The sequence below is a fragment of the Lottia gigantea genome (assembly GCF_000327385.1).
Source record: "Lottia gigantea unplaced genomic scaffold LOTGIsca_18, whole genome shotgun sequence".
NCBI lineage: Eukaryota > Metazoa > Mollusca > Gastropoda > Lottiidae > Lottia > Lottia gigantea.
The window spans coordinates 1,118,177-1,137,064 of record NW_008708301.1 but is presented as its reverse complement, the minus strand read 5'-3'; positions in this window follow the sequence as shown (position 1 = coordinate 1,137,064).

Here is an 18,888-nt window from a genome sequence, read left to right as displayed (position 1 = left end):
GCTTATGCTTTTGCCAAATGTTTTTTCTACAAAGTATGGCAATAATAAGGTTCTCTAATTTTTCAATTAATTGCGGAATCATACATGAAGCCGATCTTTTATTATGTTGATACTTTATTTGTCTTGAATATCAAATTTAAATCAGTATTCTTTACATGTTGTATGGCCACACGTGACAATGTAAATTTTCCATTGTATTCTTATCAAACCTCTCATGGGAGAAATAAACCTATGGATAAGAAGAAAACATCTTAATCTCATTACACGTTCAGCTCCACAGTATTCAACGCCACAAATCAAATTCCCGTATAAGGTCCAAAATGTAAAAAGCTATACCAACAAAAGAAAGGTAAAAATGGTTGAAGGCGTATTCAAACATACTTCGGCTGCTGACTGTCGTATTTTTACAGAAAAGGGAGCAATCTCTGTAGATAACTAAAGTAACTTGAAAGTTATCATAGGCTGGTAGGAGTAAACAAGTTTCGGCAAGGTTAACAAACTAAATGTACATAAATATATTGAGTTGATCGATTTTAAATGGTTGTTAATTAAATAGAATTGTGGGTGTCTGACCAAAACCACCTTACGTCAATTGGGTACTTGCGACCAAGAAACTCACCAGCAGAGGTTTAATTGTCACCATAATTGTATACAATGGTACCCTAAGAGAACACGAAATCTTTCCGAACAAAACCATCTAAAACAACCAATTATACATGGAATTTTAAAATTGGATTAGCAATCTCTGTAAGATACTTGGTACTAATGTAAACATATTTTTGTAACCGAAGCCGAACTTAGTATTGCTCTGGTAATGTAATATTGTTATTACATGTTATCGAAATGGTTTGTAACGTGGTTGGTTGTTTAACTATCCATTAGAATGCGAACGTGCAATTGTAAAAGTAGCGGCTACATTTCTTGGCAATTTTTCTATGAACCAATGCCACGTCACAACGTTTAAACGTTTTAACTTTCATTAGCAGATTAAAGTTTGTACAAAATGAACTTCCAGTAAATTGCTTGCCAGGTATAGGAATGCAAAGCTGTGTCGATCCTTTGTGTATGCACAGCTGGCACATTCTGTCTACATCGATATAGATTCTTTTATATTGAATCAATCACTAACAAAGTCATCTTAACCTATTTCAATCCAAGACCACTTTATTGTGCATATTTTAAGTAGTCAATTATCTCACATTCGGCAATCCTCGACATTTTCCATAAAGCAGAGCATAAGCGTAACTTCCATGGTATTCCATTTGATCACCTCGTTTATGCTTTATGATTATTATTTACGCCATATTAAATCGTATTGGGAAGTACCGTTATTAACACGATGGTCTGGACAAGGAGATGACATAAAGCTGGAATTTGTCTAAGATCGTTTAACCTTGCTTTAAGCCAGAAACAACTCCAGACAAAACAATTCAATACAAAGAAACAGCTTGATAAACACTTCATGGCTTTTGTCAAAGATATCCTTAAGGCTGTTATCGATTGACAAGCTTTTTGTGCTAAGACGGGTGTAAAGTGATACAAACTTGCCTAATAATCAATATTACATAAGAGCTACTTACAATCTCGTCTTCAATTTCTTTATCGATTTTCGACTTAAAAACAATTGTTGAAATACTTTGATTTGTGTTGACATTAGTATCATATAACCAGTATTTAGAGGGACAGACGCGAGACATTAAAATCGTACGGTATATATTGTATTAGACAGTTGACTTTAATGGTCGATATAAAATCAATCTAGCTATTCTTCAAGCTAGAAAGTATAAGTAAATATATGGCATTTGTTTGTTATGCTGCAGGAATATTGTCAAGTAAAAATAAAAATTTATAGTTTATAGAAAGGTATGAAACTGGTTGTTTTTTGAATTATTTATTAATATCTGCGTGTGATTCTCAACTACCTAACCAACAGCACAGAATCATCCAATCGAACCAATCAAACTACCAACAAATACCTAGTTTGCGACATCAGCATCTGCTGGGAGCGAACGTTAACATGTCATCTACCCAACAAACAACTTAGCGTGATAATTTTGACATTAAGCAGAACATACACACCCTGAAACGTTAACTCATGAGCCATATTATTTCGAAAACCGTAAATAAGCATCAAAAGTCGGCTAAAAACAAAAATAGTAAGTCAAGCTTCAAACTGTAATAATAATACTTCTTAATTTTAACTTGTCCAATTTTTCACTTAAATTACGCCAACCAAATATAACATTAAATAAAATAAAATACTGATAAATGTCAAAATATCGATATAAACGAGAATGTTGGGAATTGTTCTAATTAAATTATCAATGACAGATGCCTTTAGAGTAAATTATTGGAATAATATTGAAATAGGTAAGGATATCGTGTCATGGTAACTTCTGTAGTATGTCTAAAGCGGTAGTGTAGTTCATTGGCCAAATGAAACAAATCAGACTCTTGGTTCCAACGTTTGCGACTTAAAAGAGCTCAGGGAGTCAAAAGCTAAAAACTCAGAATACAATGGAAAAAGCATCCGTTTTCCAAAGCTGAAGGCTATCTCGTGTATTATAGTAGTAGTTGTTTTAATACATCTTTATTAATTGATCTTTTGTACCTTTATTGTACATATTAGATAATACATAATGTAAAAATTTTTCTTTGTAATATCGATAAGTTTTGCAAGGAACAATTTTGACATATCAGAAAATGTAAATGATATATTCTGCAGACTCTGATCACTTAAATGTAAATATTTCAGAAGATTATTTCTAAATTTTATCATCATTCGATTACAGTTCATTTCACTTTATTAAATTATCTGCAACGTATGGACCGATTTATTTTTTAGATTGTAAAGCCTTTACCACGAGATTCAAAACATCGATGTCCAATTCCAAATAAAGTGAATATTTTTTTTCAAAACACCTTTTCGGTGATAATTTCATTGACTAGTGGTTTATGGTACATTTTTAATAAAATACAATATATTTGCCCTCTTATTTATTTCGACCGAATATGTACCAAGTCTTTATTTTATTGAAGACTATTGTCTTTTTAAGATTTTATGTATTCACAATTTACAGCACATACATTTCATGACAGCTGCATTTTTAAGTCAGCTATTGATTGGATTTCAAATACATTCCAGAAAAACGTTAGTTTCTTTTATTACCGTTTTATTGTTTCTCTTAACAATACCTTCCCGCAGTAAAATTGAACGTAAATTACATTTCCATATCAAGAGTTCAACCTTGCATTCAGGGACAAATTTTGATAATTTTAGTCTGAAGGACGATAACATTGAAATTTCTTTAAAAAATGTATAGTATTCTATCTAAAAGCACATCTTAGAACCATAATTAATGTAAAGAACAATGAAATGGATGTATTATTACTTACCCCAATGATAATACTATGGTGTACCTTCATGACTTTATTCCAATACTTACTTGGAGTGATAATTCAATGACTTTCTTCCAATACTTACTTGGAGTGATGATTGTATGACTTTCTTTCAATACTTACTTAGAGTGATGGTACTATGACTTTCTTTCAATACTTTACTTAGAGTGATGATTCCATGATTTACTTTCAGTACATACTTGTTCTCAAACATTCTCCTTCTATTCGGCTGTGGCTTTTCCATATATTACACATATAAAGACACCTTTCTCAAACCTAATACACTTTACTCAATCGTATAATGTATATACTTTAAGTGTTGATTTTATTTCTTATCTATAGTATAAATTAATTTTCTAATTATCTATATATTTATATTTATGTTATATGGAGACGGATCTACATAAGCATTTTCTTGTTTCTGATTCAAGTTATATTATATATTGTAAGTGATATTATAGATTGTTTAAATCAAATTGATGTATTCAATAAAAAAAACATAGATAGTGAAACCAATATATTTTATGTGATAATGTGCTAATGGTTCGATGCAACTATAGAAAAGAACTAATTTCCAATCTTAGCTAGAAAATGATTAAATTTGTAAAAAATTATCTATTATTTTACTTTTTTGCGTGTGACTATTTCCGGTCAAATTTCTTACAATTATTGTGGCAATTTACTTGATTGCAGCTGAGGATGCGATCGACGCTCTTTTTGGACAGAACAGTAATTAATTATTATGGATTTTTAGATCAAAAACAACCATCAGGAGTTGAGTCGACATAAATCAATCCATCATTTATTTCCTTACTACAGTAATGGAAATGTATTAGATAGAGCTTTCATGATATTTTCACTAATCAAGTACTTATTGTAACACCAATAATTGATCAGAATTATGGACTACGTGTATATTTAGTATCACTGACCTACATTGAGGGGATATATCCGCCGGCTTGAATAACTAGAACCATCACACTTCAAACAAATCAACGAATTGATGAATTGGTGGTTAAAGATGCGATATTTGAATGAAGTTAATGCAAAAGAACCTGAAAATGAAGAACTATCCCACAAAACAGTTCATTAAGTGCGTAATTTGTTTCTGATCAAGTATGATACTTTATTGTATTATTTTCTAGATGAAATTTCAAAAATAAAAGGCTTTCTTTTATTCCAAGTACATAAGAGATGCGGTTCGTGATACTTGCATTTATAGTCTTTTTCTGTAAGGACACTCTCCTGTGTAGCAACTTTATGAGGATATGAGGTGTCTGAAGATGCAGATCAGATCTGATAACCTCATTAGTTTTCGTTTTGCGGTTCGTTAGTACTTGCTTGTTTTTATTATAACAAGCCATGCGGTAAAATTTGGTAAATTTAACTTGGTATTTAACTCTGTATTCAGAGACCAACATCAGGTTACTACTGGGTGTTTATTCATTATTCTGTTAGATTTTTAAGGACGCGCAGATTCTTGGTCGAAGCAACTGTGGAGTCTATAATCTATCGCAGTTTAGGAGAGGGAAAGAGTTCGGTAAACAGATTGCTGATAAGATTATATTCCCAATTGGTACAGAAGTGAGACTCTGTGTAGGTATTGGATACTGACATACTGCAGTGCCCAATGTGAACAATGGAAACCTAGCATTAGAACCATACTACAGTGATGTTCATACAAGATTAAATTGTATCATCATAAATATTTAATATATCTCCTACTTTAACCCTCTTGAGGAAGAGTGGTATCTAACATGACCTTTGCTGGAGGAATCGCAGCTGTATTACAGAAACAAGTCAAATTAATATTACTAGCTCAAATCAATAAACTCGTTAATTGGAAATATAGATAACGCTTGCAAATCATCTTAATCATAAGTTACACACGTTTTATTCGGAGTCATTGATTTGCATTATAGAAAGATATCTTGATTATTCAGGAAATATAAAACAGGAAACATTACTCTTTATACCAAAAAAACTTCGCGTGGCTGATAAGGAAAAAAGTTAGATGAAATTTTGTAAACTATGGCACAATAATATACAATAAAAATTTCAACGGCAAGCTTTTATTTCAACTTAAATATTTGTTATTAACTGCCCACTGCAATATACACACTAATCTACCAGAAACAACTCGTAAAAATGAATCTTACGGTTGAAATGGCTCCAAACAAAGTATTGGTTTCACAAGATTTAGATTATCAGCAACCCCACACAAGAATTCCTTATTATATTGCAGCTGATATATTTACTTCATGTGAAATAATTGGAAATTTGCTATTCAAAACCACAGTTGCTAGACAGTTTTCTTTTTATATGGCGATTTACTGTAGTAACTTGTGTAATTATCTCAGCGTGAAACATCTGATCCTACTCTACGAGACAAATTTAACCTAAAAAACACACGTGAATTTGCTACTTGTACGTGTTTATGAGGGTATAGTTTAGGGAAACTTGAACCAAGACTCTAGGACTTGAGTACAGTGAAAGATATTTTAACGATGCTTTTTGCATGGACTTTAAATGGATCTCTACCCAGGATTAAGACATATTAAAACTGTAACGTTCTTTGGTTTCAGATACACATGAATATGCAGCTCACATAAAACATTTCCATGCTATAGTGAGATCCGCTCTACATTTTATCTATCAGTGTCGATATTGTCAAAATAACTATTACGAAACAAAGAAGCTTATTACGTACCTGATTCGGAAGATATAGTCTGAATAAACAGCATTAATATCACAGATATTCCAATTTGGTATTTCATTTTACCTGTTGTCACCCAATTTTCAATCATTAGCTTCTTATTCTAAAACACGTAGTCTCCAGAGAGTCTAATTTGAATTGAATCCTTAATAACATTGGCATTGCAAAACATAAACGAAAAACAAAACTTGTGACAAACACTTTCAGCAATAGATTTTTGTCTCTTAGCTACAATATTTTAAGAACAGAGATGAAAAATAAATCTTTCTAACAGTTTTGTGTTCGAATTCTTTATCTATATCTAAACGAGATGTCTGTCATCTCACGTCTTCTGCGTTTATTTCAGGTTGATATCGAGCAGAAACAATACTTCAAACTCCAGTGATGATCAAGACTAAACTTAAAAACTCGTCTGAAATCTCGTAACAATGTTCTTGATGACTCTTACAATTCAAACCTTAAAACTAAAATGACAATAGTCACATTCTCATCTAAAGTTCTTCAACACGAACAAAAGTTACTATTGGTTCATTACACTAATTGTTCGCTGAACTTTAAAATCCATGGTGTTGTAATATTGTCTGTGTTGAATCCAAGAACAATCCATTCTTAATCACAAACTTGATAAGGAGTAACATTCGATGCCACTATTCCAATATTCTTTCTGTACTGAACTTGAAGTTTCACTCAAATAAAATACGTCTCGTTTCTTTAACACCCGAACAGTTACAATATTTCATTAAATAGTACACAGAAATCTCTTTAATGCGATAACTTGCTGAAAAAATCGATTTTCTACTCTTTCTATTTCCACGTTTACTATTTTACTTACTTCAGTCAGAATGTGGGAAATCACAGGCTGGAAGTCTGTATAACTTGCTGTTCACTTGATGGATACCAGGTCAATGAAGTTCAATTATTGATGTTACGACGACCATATATGAGTAATGTGTTATGTGGTTAAATTCGGGACGATCAATGATTTTGGTTCTGAATCTAATTCCTTACAGCAATTGACTTGAAATGACTTGCTGTACGCTACCATCTATAAATAAATCAATAAAATAGTAAATAAACGTATTAACACGAAATCATGTGATAATGAAGAACTCTTATATCCTATCTTTCGGAATGAGAAAGCTTAAAAAACTTTTTCTCTACTAACAACTCGGTGCTTCCAAAATGAATGCAAAAATTGAAATCTGTCGATTAAGCAAAAGGCAACACGCTGAAAGAGAGCCTGGTGTGTTTAGAGCATTTCTTTCATATGTAGACTGATACCTCGGTATCTAATAGATACTGCACAAAAAAGCTATAGTTCCTTTGACCTGCCTTTGGATTTTAATTTATCGTACGCCTTATCTGTCCCCAAAAGAGTCAATTAAATGACGAAGTAACCACACTTTACAAGAGACCTTAATCATCGTCAACTAACCACCGTTTTCAGACAAGTCACCATCTAAAATACGTCAGATAAAAACAGACTATCGTTATTGTTTTTTACAACCACTTCGATCTAACCATGAAAATCACTTACACGTCAACCTACCAACGTTTACAACTACTAGTGACCATAGGTTGCCTTAAGCCACTTTCGTCAACTATCATTCATCACTAACAGTACATCACTTCTAAAATTCCTATTATCAGGGTCAATGGTCTAAAAGAGTTTCAAAAAGTCAATGACAACTCTGTCGAAGAGAATAAGTCAATGGAAGAAGGTAGCTCAGAAAAACGCCTTATCAACTTATTCTGAAAACATAAAATACATTTACACACACTTCTACAACAATGTCGAGTAGATCAACGCGCATTGTGGACATATTAATTTATGACAACACTTCGAAGCAGTTGCAACCAATCATTTGCAAATTAAGGTCATCATAAATCAATGCACAATTTTACGAAGTGAGATCGTGACAGCCTGCTTCAACTTTGAAAAAAATAAGCCTAAAGATTCAATGATAGCGCTTTAACTCGCATTGAACGTGATGAGTGATAGGGAATACTCGATGAGATTAAATCATCTCACTTTCAATATAAAAAGAAAGTAATTCAAGTTAATTACAGCACGTCAATCCAACCAATTGCATTATATCATGTCAATGAGAGAAAATTAGCGCTCCTGCATGAGAGCATGCGATGTTCACAAATGTTTCACTAAGTATTGTATCAAGGAATGCAACGATTAATGTGTTTGTACACTAGAGAATACAGAAAATGAGAGCCCTCGACAGAACGACTGTTATAAGGGCTTATACTTACTCTTAATAATGTGTAAATGTGAGCTTTCAACGTCGATATGTATTATATTCTCAATTCTGGTAAATAACTATTCAGATTGGCAACCTTCAATACAAACGACTAACCAACACCTACACAATCATGATGTATGTCATATAATATTATACCTGCAAACACAAAGTGATTTCCCATTACTTCCAGCATTATGGACTCAATAATACAAATTCATATAAGAGTGGAAATGTCAACTTTACACTCAATTCCAACCTTTAATCTAATTTATAGCTAAACGAAATTTAAATAGTAATGCTATAAAGTAATATCTTAGACAATTTTTGTAAAATTAAATAGCTTCACATATTATGTTAGTAACTTTGAATTGTGTTACTTCTTACTTCTGAACATATACCAAGTACAGAACATATTGTTAGAACTACCATGAAGCAAATCATAACAAATTATGTACCTATGAATAGTGCTTACCAGATCCTTGTCTTTCATAAATTGTTTATTTATCCACCTGATTCTGTAGATAAAGTAGATAGTAATAGATTAGTTTCTTCAACACAATCAACATACATGTAACTGTACTGGAAGTTTAAACTCCATATTTGATCTCATCTACTAACTGTTTGTATCCGATATTGGATCGAAAATTCTGAAATCAATAATGGTAAATACTTTTATTTTAATTTCTATTTATCATAACAAAGGAAATCGTTATTTTAAACCATTGTGTATATTATTTGGTGGGTTGAGGTCACCCGATAACTTCTACTATTACCATGGCAAGAAAAAAAACGTGCTTCAATTTCGAAAAAGTTCAGACATCATGTCTTTGAAAGAAAAGAAAATTTATTCACGTATATTTTCTGCGTGATGGCTTATGGTTATCAAACGACGCACTTGTCAATATCTTGGACACAATTCTTAATTCAATGTGACAGTGGCGTTACCGAGGAGACTTTGTTCTTTCGCTAAGGGAGATCACATCACGTATGCAAATTGAAAAATAATTTTGTAAATTAATGTTAAGAATTTATTTTTAAAATTATTGCCTAAAAAATTAGGGTATATATGTCTTCGTGAAATGAATTTGTTTTAGTTCTACTTTTCTGCACCTTTTTCAACGCAATTCAATGGGGGAAATTTTGCAAGGACAGTGGTATTAGCATACTCGTTTTCGATTTCCATCTCTCGATGGATCTTAAACGTGTAATGCTTGTAGCACAAGAAACTTCGATTTATGGTTCTAAAATACCTAAGAGATGCTTTTTCCATGTCAGCCCTTCTGACCTGCATCACCCTCAGGTTAGTGAGCCAAGGTCCATTTCATTGAGCGACTGTGGCCCCTCTGCGGGGTTTCATCCAGATAATTTAATATAGGGATAAAGGTTGTAGACACAAAGCTTCACTTAGTTCTGATTCAAAAATATGTTTGGTCGACATGACACAAATATTGTTTAATGTCGCGACGATTCAAACGTAATGTACATTGTCTTAAAGAAATCAAATCCTATCAACTTAATAGGAAAGGAGAGAAAATGTACTTTTATGTAAAAGGAAAACTGACGCCAACTCGCAATCTAACTTCCTCTTTGTTTTTCCCCATAGAAAACGGACAATAAATGAATCTGAATAGGACTAGATGATATTGACATTATAAATATAACTAACAATACCACCAACGTCAGACATAATGTTCAAGGTGGCATGACACGTAGCATGGTGCCAACATTCTCCTTTATAGAACAAGTAAAGTGAGTCTTGAAGATGTTAATCTATCAAGTATCTTATAGAGTTAATGAATACAATAACTAATCAATAAAATTGTTATATTCAATGATATAAATATTAAATATTACAACAGTACATGTATCTATTAAAATCATATAGAGATTAGTTAGCTCGTCGTGTGGTTCTTCTCCTTCGTTATATTAAAAAGGAAGTGATTAACCTTATATATGGCAGATACCGGAAATTAGATTGATTAAAATAAAAGGTTCGAGTTTCAGCGATGTCCACACTCTCCCACACAAGAAAGAACAAGTTCCGAAAATAAAATTAGATAAATACATTTGATAGCTTTGTGTTCTTTTTTATCGATATGGAAGTCAATTAAACATTTGTATCAATGCATATATTTTTCTTTTTGAAGTAGGTCCTACTTTCTGCTCATGGACGCATAACTAGGTTGATTAAACGAACTGAAGTAATTCACAATATCTTATCCAAACCTTGCAAAAGACTACTTTTTAGTAGAACACGCCCAAAATTGAATATGAAGTTGTAGATATTGTAGGTATAAAATAAGCGTTTTTTTTCTCTCAGAGATATATTGTTGTAGAAGATCATCTTAACAAATTAATAGATTTCTATGCCAGCCATGTGACTCTGTTAACATCTTATCCTCAGTGTGACTCCATAATCTGTTATAATTACGATATTGATAACAACGTCTGAATTATTGATATATAATCAAATGACATAAATGAACTAAACAAAGTCGAACAGCATTATTGGATGACATGTTGCATCAGGTGTTTCAGAAGAGTGACCTTGTCGTAGTTTTCAAATATATACGTAATTCCATATGCTTTGAGATTAGAGGAAGGAGACACTCTATGAATCACATTCGCGATGTACATAATCTTTACGAAAGCTCTTAATATCAACTCAACTTTCTGAAACTCCGGCAATATACTGTAAGAAAACCATTTATCGTTTGCTTTTTTTATAATTCCAATCCAATTCAATTTTTTGTTCTTCAGAATAGAAAAGTGATAATCGTGCCATTTTCTTGAATATTGTTTCTTTTTATCGTGGCTGAAATAGATTATTTCCTTCGCTTTCTCCACTATACCTCGTCTTATTCCACATTTAACTGCATTCGATCACATTTACAAACAGTTTGTTTCCGGAATAGGATCGAATGTTCGACACTTGATCAATTACGGTCGATGATGTCATTTTTAAATGGAATAGAGATTATATAAAGCATTTTTATATTATGGTGAAAGAGACCGAATATAATTTTTGAATATTGATTAGTTTTCAAAATAGGATCATTTTTCCAGAAGGAAACATTATTTGGAAGGCTCTTTTGTTTTTGTTGTTTCATGATTTTTTACGGTCGTATCTTAGATTGCTTGGTTTATAGTATCGAACTGACGCTGTGACCTAATATTTAGATTTCTTCTAATTCCAGAACTAAAGAATCCAATAAATCTACTCGTTTACTTCATCTCTTGGTGATTCTTTTGTTATTTTAGATAACTGTTCAAGTAATGTTCGTGTGTGACGGTTTTACCCTATATAAAATAATATAGCATTGTTCGAATCCAATGATATATTATTACGCCAGTGTGAATTCCTCTTTATTTCTAATAAATTTGAAAAACGAGTGGTTGCCATTATGTGTAATTTGTATAATACGAAACCCAATTGCTTCAAAATATTTATGTTGACACCATTCCATTCATTATCCCACTATCAATCTTTCAGTCAGTTGTGAACAAACATTAGTTAACGAATATACTTTATCGGTGAGACGATGCATTCCATAGTTTACTTCCTGAATTAGTTAATTTCCCTGTGGCTTTATCCAAATACCATGCGATATTTATATTACACAACAATCTAATTGAATTGTATAAAGTCAATAACATCTACATTGATCATAGAAGAATAAAGAAGAATTAAAGTGTCTGTGACACCCTATCAATAACCATACTGCCAGCAACGTCGAATTAGTATCTTTTGTAATTGTGATCCTGTTCTTCCTTGCATGCCATGCATGATCAATATCCTACCTATAAGTAGAGTTTGTAAATGATGGAATCTAACGGGACTAATATCTGCTTAAAATATCTGCAAAAATATTCACGGGACGTCAGGATCCACTGTCAAAAGCCTTGACACCCACCTTGCATTTCCAAAATGTTGTTGACGATGTGTTCCAACCCCATAGATAGATGCCTACAACACTTGCAATATTGTTGTCAGCATGGTACACTTATAACTTTGCAACTTGTAATTTAGTTGGCATGAATAGGCAGAACATAATTATCACTATTTTTCTTGTTTATTAGGTAGCCCTAGTATTTCTCTCAGCGTGCCTGTCTTTACTTCTCATGTCGGTATAGCATGCCTAAAGTTATTATCACTTTTGTAGTTACTGTACCTATTACCTGTTTCAGAGCGGCCATCTTGTTTAATATTTCAAAGTCACTTTTGTATTCATTACTTAGCTGCTAAATTTAATTGGGTTAGTAAAATCATTTGTTTTAAGTATCAAAATATGTATTTGTATATTACAGATCATATATAGTTAATTTCTTAATTGAGGCATGGGTTCTTGATTTTATAATATTAGTTCAAAGTGTCAAACTTGTCACATTTCCTAACCAGTCAATAAGTTTTCCAGCATTGATTTAAATATACGCTGTATCTTCTAATTCTCAGCTAAACTTGAATATCAATCAGATGATTCAGTCTCTGCAAATTTGAAGATTTAGATTTAGTATGGATTTTAATGATTGTCAGTGACGACCACAAATCGTCCCGAACCCTTAATTGTAACATTAATGTCAATTGCTTATCTATAAAAACGTTGAAAATTATTTTGTGTTATTTCTTTAGCCTCTGGTGCGTGTAACAATATATCACAAGTTGTCAATATAGGCTTTCAGCCATCACAATGTTATACACTCAGGTAATATTTTCAGTTGCTGCCATGGCTTTCACGGACGCGGGTTATCGTCAAAGCTCTTTCTATCACATTTAAATTTCGTAGCCCACTTCTCACTGAGGATAGGGCAGAGGTTTCACCCCCTCAAGTGGAGTCTAGAATCAGCATGGGGAAATGACAGGAGTTGTCTACTTGGATTTTAGTAAAGGTTTTGATATGTTAGACCACAAATTACTGGTAGAAATTATACAAATTCCATTACAGCTCTTATACATTGATTAAATCTTATTTAAATTCAAGGAAGCAAAGAGTATCTCTAGGTGCATGTCAATCCGACCTCAATTCTGTAAAATGTGGGGTGCCACAGGGGTCAAATCTTGGTCCTCTCCTCTTTCTCATCTTTATCAATGATTTACCATTTCATGTTAGAAATTGTGCTACAGACCTCTTTGCTGATGACACTACAGTACACTTTTCTCACCATAACTTAAATTGTATCAATGCCACCCTTCAAGATGGTCTTTTTAACATTAAAACCGGGTGTGAGGATAATGGGATGGTTATAAATGCTACAAAAACCAAGGCTATGTTAATTGGTTCCAATCTGCAAGCAACAAATAACCAATTAGCATTAACTGTAAATAATGTACCTATAGAGAATGTTACTTATACTGTATTATTAGGCCTTACTATTGACCACCATCTTGAATGGAATTTCAAAATTAAAAAAACTGTCAAAAATTATAAGTTCTAAAATTTTCCTTCTCAGTCAAATTAAAAAATGCATTCCATTAAGCTTACGTAAAATGTTTTATAATAGTTATATTTTACCATTTTTTGATTATTGTTCTACAGTTTGGGGTAATTCCAATAAGAGTAAATTAGACGTTTTATACAAATTACAAAAACGCGCTGCAAGGAGTATATTAGATGAAAAACATGATTCACCTTCGGCACCATTATTCAAAATTTTAAATTGGTTGACACTGTATCAACGTATTAGATATAATCGTGGCATAATGACATTCAAAATATTTCAAACTGGACACCCTGAATATTTATACAATAAATTTACGGAAAAATCAAAATTAACGGAAACCAGTATGACACTGAGATCAGAAACACTCCGAACTTTAGACATACCGAAATGTAATAAAACTGCTATAATGAGAACATTTCAATATACAGCTTCTTTACTTTGGAATTCATTACCACAAACTGTAAAACATAATTCTTCTTTATATACATTTAAACAAGAACTGAAGAAGTTTGTTCTTACTGACAATACTGATTAATATTATTGATTCCATAGCATTTATAACCATTCCTTTTGTTTTTCTCACCATTTCATTTTACTTACAAAACTTATACCATCATATATATCAAATAAGAAACACAGTGTTTACATTTTTATATTTTTCACCACATCCATGTTACATTGTAAATGCATATTATGTTTTATGAAATTTTCTGTATTTTTATTATATACTTAGTATATATTTCGTAGTTTCGTGGGGAAACATAGTGGTTATATTTTCATATTTATTTTTCCTCATTCATGTTACATTGTAAATGTATATATGTTTTATGTTATTTTCTGTGATTTTATTCTTTCTGTAATCTTGTATATAATTTGTAGTGGGACCTATTGAAAATTAGACTTCTGTCTAAATGGGTTGCCAACATAAAGTTATTATTATTATCATCTGTGTTACGTTTATCTTTCGGCACTTGACACTTTCAGTGATTTAAAGAGGTGGGTTTAAAAGATTTCACATCCGCCCATAATCCGTCAACAAATCATATCATAACATTATACTTTACTTTGACTACTGGGGACTCAAGTCGACTTGGCGATTTGCAAAATCTAAAAGCATTTGGATTTGCAGCCACTTGTAACTGAAGGCATCTGGGACAATCTGATCAGTCCGCTGGATGTACGCTGCTAAGAAAACTGCAAAACCCTACTCACTAAACTTGTTTCTGATACAGTACCATTTCGTATGTCAAAAATTGAATAGCAAGAAATGAACTACTAAAGATAGCAAATGAAATATTCCTATGCTTATAACGTAAGCCTCTAAGACACTTATTTAGATTGTAAAAAAAAATCATAATCTTAAAAAAAAACTCAAACTAGACAGTATTGACAGAATTATCAACGTAAAACCTGATAAAATCGATCCCACTATTGCAAGAGAATGACGATAGCACATCATTTACTTTTCACTTCATATTTCTTTGGTTCGTTAAAAAAAATACTACAAATAAAGTGTTCCACTCCATTAGCAAATGTACACATACTTTCTTTGGGTACAGTGGCACTCTACTAAGCAATAACACGTGCTTGCACCTAAACATTAAAATATTTTAGTCCACGAACAACAATATATACAATTCTTACTTTAAAATCCTACAGACAGATAGTGTTACTAGGGGAAAAATGATGATGAATTTACATTCACTTTCAATCTATCGTGGAAACCACAACCACAGGCTTTATATTTGTTAGTGTAGTCGTAATGGTTGTAGGTTGAAGCACTAAACCACATGCTGGGACAATTTTTCAACTTGAGCATTAGATATTCCAATTTAAGAAAAAAAAAAACTCCTATGAAATGCATTATACACAATCATCCAGTATTTTACTTGTATCGACACTTTATTTCAAACAGCCTTCTATTTTAAAGAATTATCCAGTTAAATATTTGTCCAAATTTGTAGACATTTGTTCTCAGACATTAAATTATGTTGTCCTCTGTTGTGGACAATTATTCTCACTGAAAGCAATTTGTAATGAAAATATTCTTACTTAAGACAAAGCTGAAAAGAAAGAACAGACAATAAACCAATTTTGGATATTAATCTTAAAGACAGTTTAATTTAACAGCAAACTTTTCAACCTTGACATAACTGGGGTAAATTCGTTGAGCTGTTGGAGAAGAAACAACTTTCAAGGGATGATGTTATTGACTGTCCCTATGATTCTGAACAACAGTTATAAAATTGTGATAACAAAGAAGAATTTGATAACGATGTGCCAGCCTAGGACTACAAATCAAACCAGAATAGAATAACTCTGACGAGGAGGAGGTAGGACCAGGAGAAAGACGTGGAATAAGACCGACGATATGAACCAGAATTTAAAGGACCTACGTGGACAATGATAGACAGAATCAACAATTATAACCGAATTTTAGCGATGAAACTTTTCAGGGTACCTTCGCTGTTTCCAACAACCAAATTTAATACTGGGGGCTCTTTAGACACAACCTCTACAGAAATTAGTAAATTTATTGGTATAAATATTATGATAGGTACGTAGAAATATCCGAGAATGTGAATGTATTGGGCTCAAAATACCAGAGTATACAGCTCAGAGAACAGACAATGAACAGATACCGATCTTGAAGAATGTCAAGATGATGATGGACACACTTCTTGATCAACTGAAACAGGCTTGCCTGAAACTACCATATCCAGGAGAATGACGAACACGTGATACCTTTCACAGGTCGCGTACAACTCAGACAGCATTTTTGTGCAGAGACATATTCCCCTGTACACCATCTGGGTCAGCATTAGATTTCCAATTATGTCAAGAGACATGTGTTTCGATTAGTCGATAGACGGATTGACTGTCATTTGGCTGGTTCGTTATTAAATGTCGAAATATTTTAGAAGTATTGCACTCACTTTTATAGAGAGAAATTACAGTCCAAGACACAGTAATGAGAACCCAAACCAGACAGTGATCTTGACATGTTCCTGATTCAGGCATGAATGACAAAGGAATAGGATCAAAAGGCATACTTTATACAAGGGTTTGACACCAGAAATACTAACGTTATTTAGATGTAGGGTATGCAATATACTCATATATGGACAACCAATTTCTTATTAAAAATGGTGGATCCACAGGTGATGACACGCCCCTGAAATCGATCACATTGAAACATTACTCTACCCAGGTCACTATTCAACTAACTTTTTAAAAGATGAATTTCCATCTGTTTCACGGACATTTTACATTGCATATTGGAAATCAATATCACCCTTTACACAAATACACCACAGTTGAAAAGGATTATCATGTCATATGGATCGAAGAATACTGTAAAGTGTCTTCAAGATAAACTGAGATTTAAAACGTTTTTACAGAGGAAAACATGGTTTACCACATTTCACATAACATTGGTGACTGATTGTGAACCATAGTTCTTTGGAAAGTCCAACCCAGCCTTTCTCGGGATTCCTAGCCTCGGTAAAACTAGTCCTCTGTCATTATCCTTTAAATAAACCAGGGTTTATACCAGAATTAATAAAACTGAACTGACTCAATTGACTAACGGTTTAACACAGGAGGAGTGATATCTCCTTTTCGGCTAACGTCTTGATCGGATTTTGACATTAGTTTGTGTGTTCGGCTAATCACTCTCCCTAGACATCAATACCAAACCCATAATACTAATAAATTGATTAAAACGAACAGTTGGTATTGAATTCTAAATCTATAGAGTAGTTTCACGCCCATGCCATTCTTTAGATCCATTAACGCTCCACTTTATGTGTTTACAATTGTAGCATATATGTATGCTTCAAGTGGTTCAAGTGGTTCAAAAATATGTGTTGCTTGCTCGTGATCACACCCTTCACCGTTAGCTTTTGATTTGGCAATAATTTATATTGCATTTATTCTGTGATTCAATGAAAGATGAAAAGACCAATAATGGTGATACTTGTTTGCTGATAATTGGTAATTGTTCTGCCATGTGGAAGTATTGCATTCATTTCAAGGATGTTCTTTAAGAAATCGAATCATTTCGTATTATGTATATTATTATATTTATTACATATGGACGTTAATGGAGTTGACACCTTTCGTATTGTGTCTTGTTATTTCATTATATCTATTACATGTGTACCTTCTAGAAGCATTAAGAAATGAAACAGCCGCAAGGCTACATTATGAATGCTATGATTTCCTGTTTGTTGTCGGAAGTCATAATGTGAATTTGGATTAATCGAACCATTGTAAGATGATGTGTCATAGATCATTATTTACGATTTCCACTGAAACTGTAGGCTGTATTGTTGTACAAATTAACATCAAATTGACAATTCTTTAGAAAAACCAACATGGAAAATGGAATTTACTTTTTTTTTATTATACATGTAAATGCAACAGAAACAAGGTACATTAACTGGAGAGAATTCAGTATCAAATAATTAAAGTGAGACCAAAGTTTCTGAACCAAATTACAATCCAATAATTGAACTGGGTCTCAGTGATGCACAGCACATTTGAGCGGATGCGAATCTGACAAGAGGAAAAGGGTAAGTTTGGGTTGATGTCTCACTTTAAGTGGCTTTTTCGCAATATATTTAATGATTGAGAGGAAGGGTCTCTGGGTATGTAAAATGTTTCAGCTTCAAGGGAGGTAATATTATACAGTTATTTTATTCATTATGAATAATGATACTACACTACAATCTATCTTTCCAGAGAAAATTTCCGCAACAGGCTGGATATGCTGACTGGATGGTTACGTATCCGTAAGTGTAAGCGTATGTGACCGGTACGATTGTGCGTTCCGCTATCCCGTGCTCGATACTCAGTGGGAAAGAATGGGCCCTTGTGAGGTTATGTATAGGCAAACAAATGAAATGAGGTCGAATACCACGCTCGATTCAGATCCGATTTCTTACAACCATTCTCTACTTTTCAAACTATTATGCATAGTATTTTCCTCAGAGATTCATGTAGATTACATACAATGACATCTTTAAGGTAAGGGTGGGCGATTAATGGCATAAATTTGCCGAAATCGTATCTTTA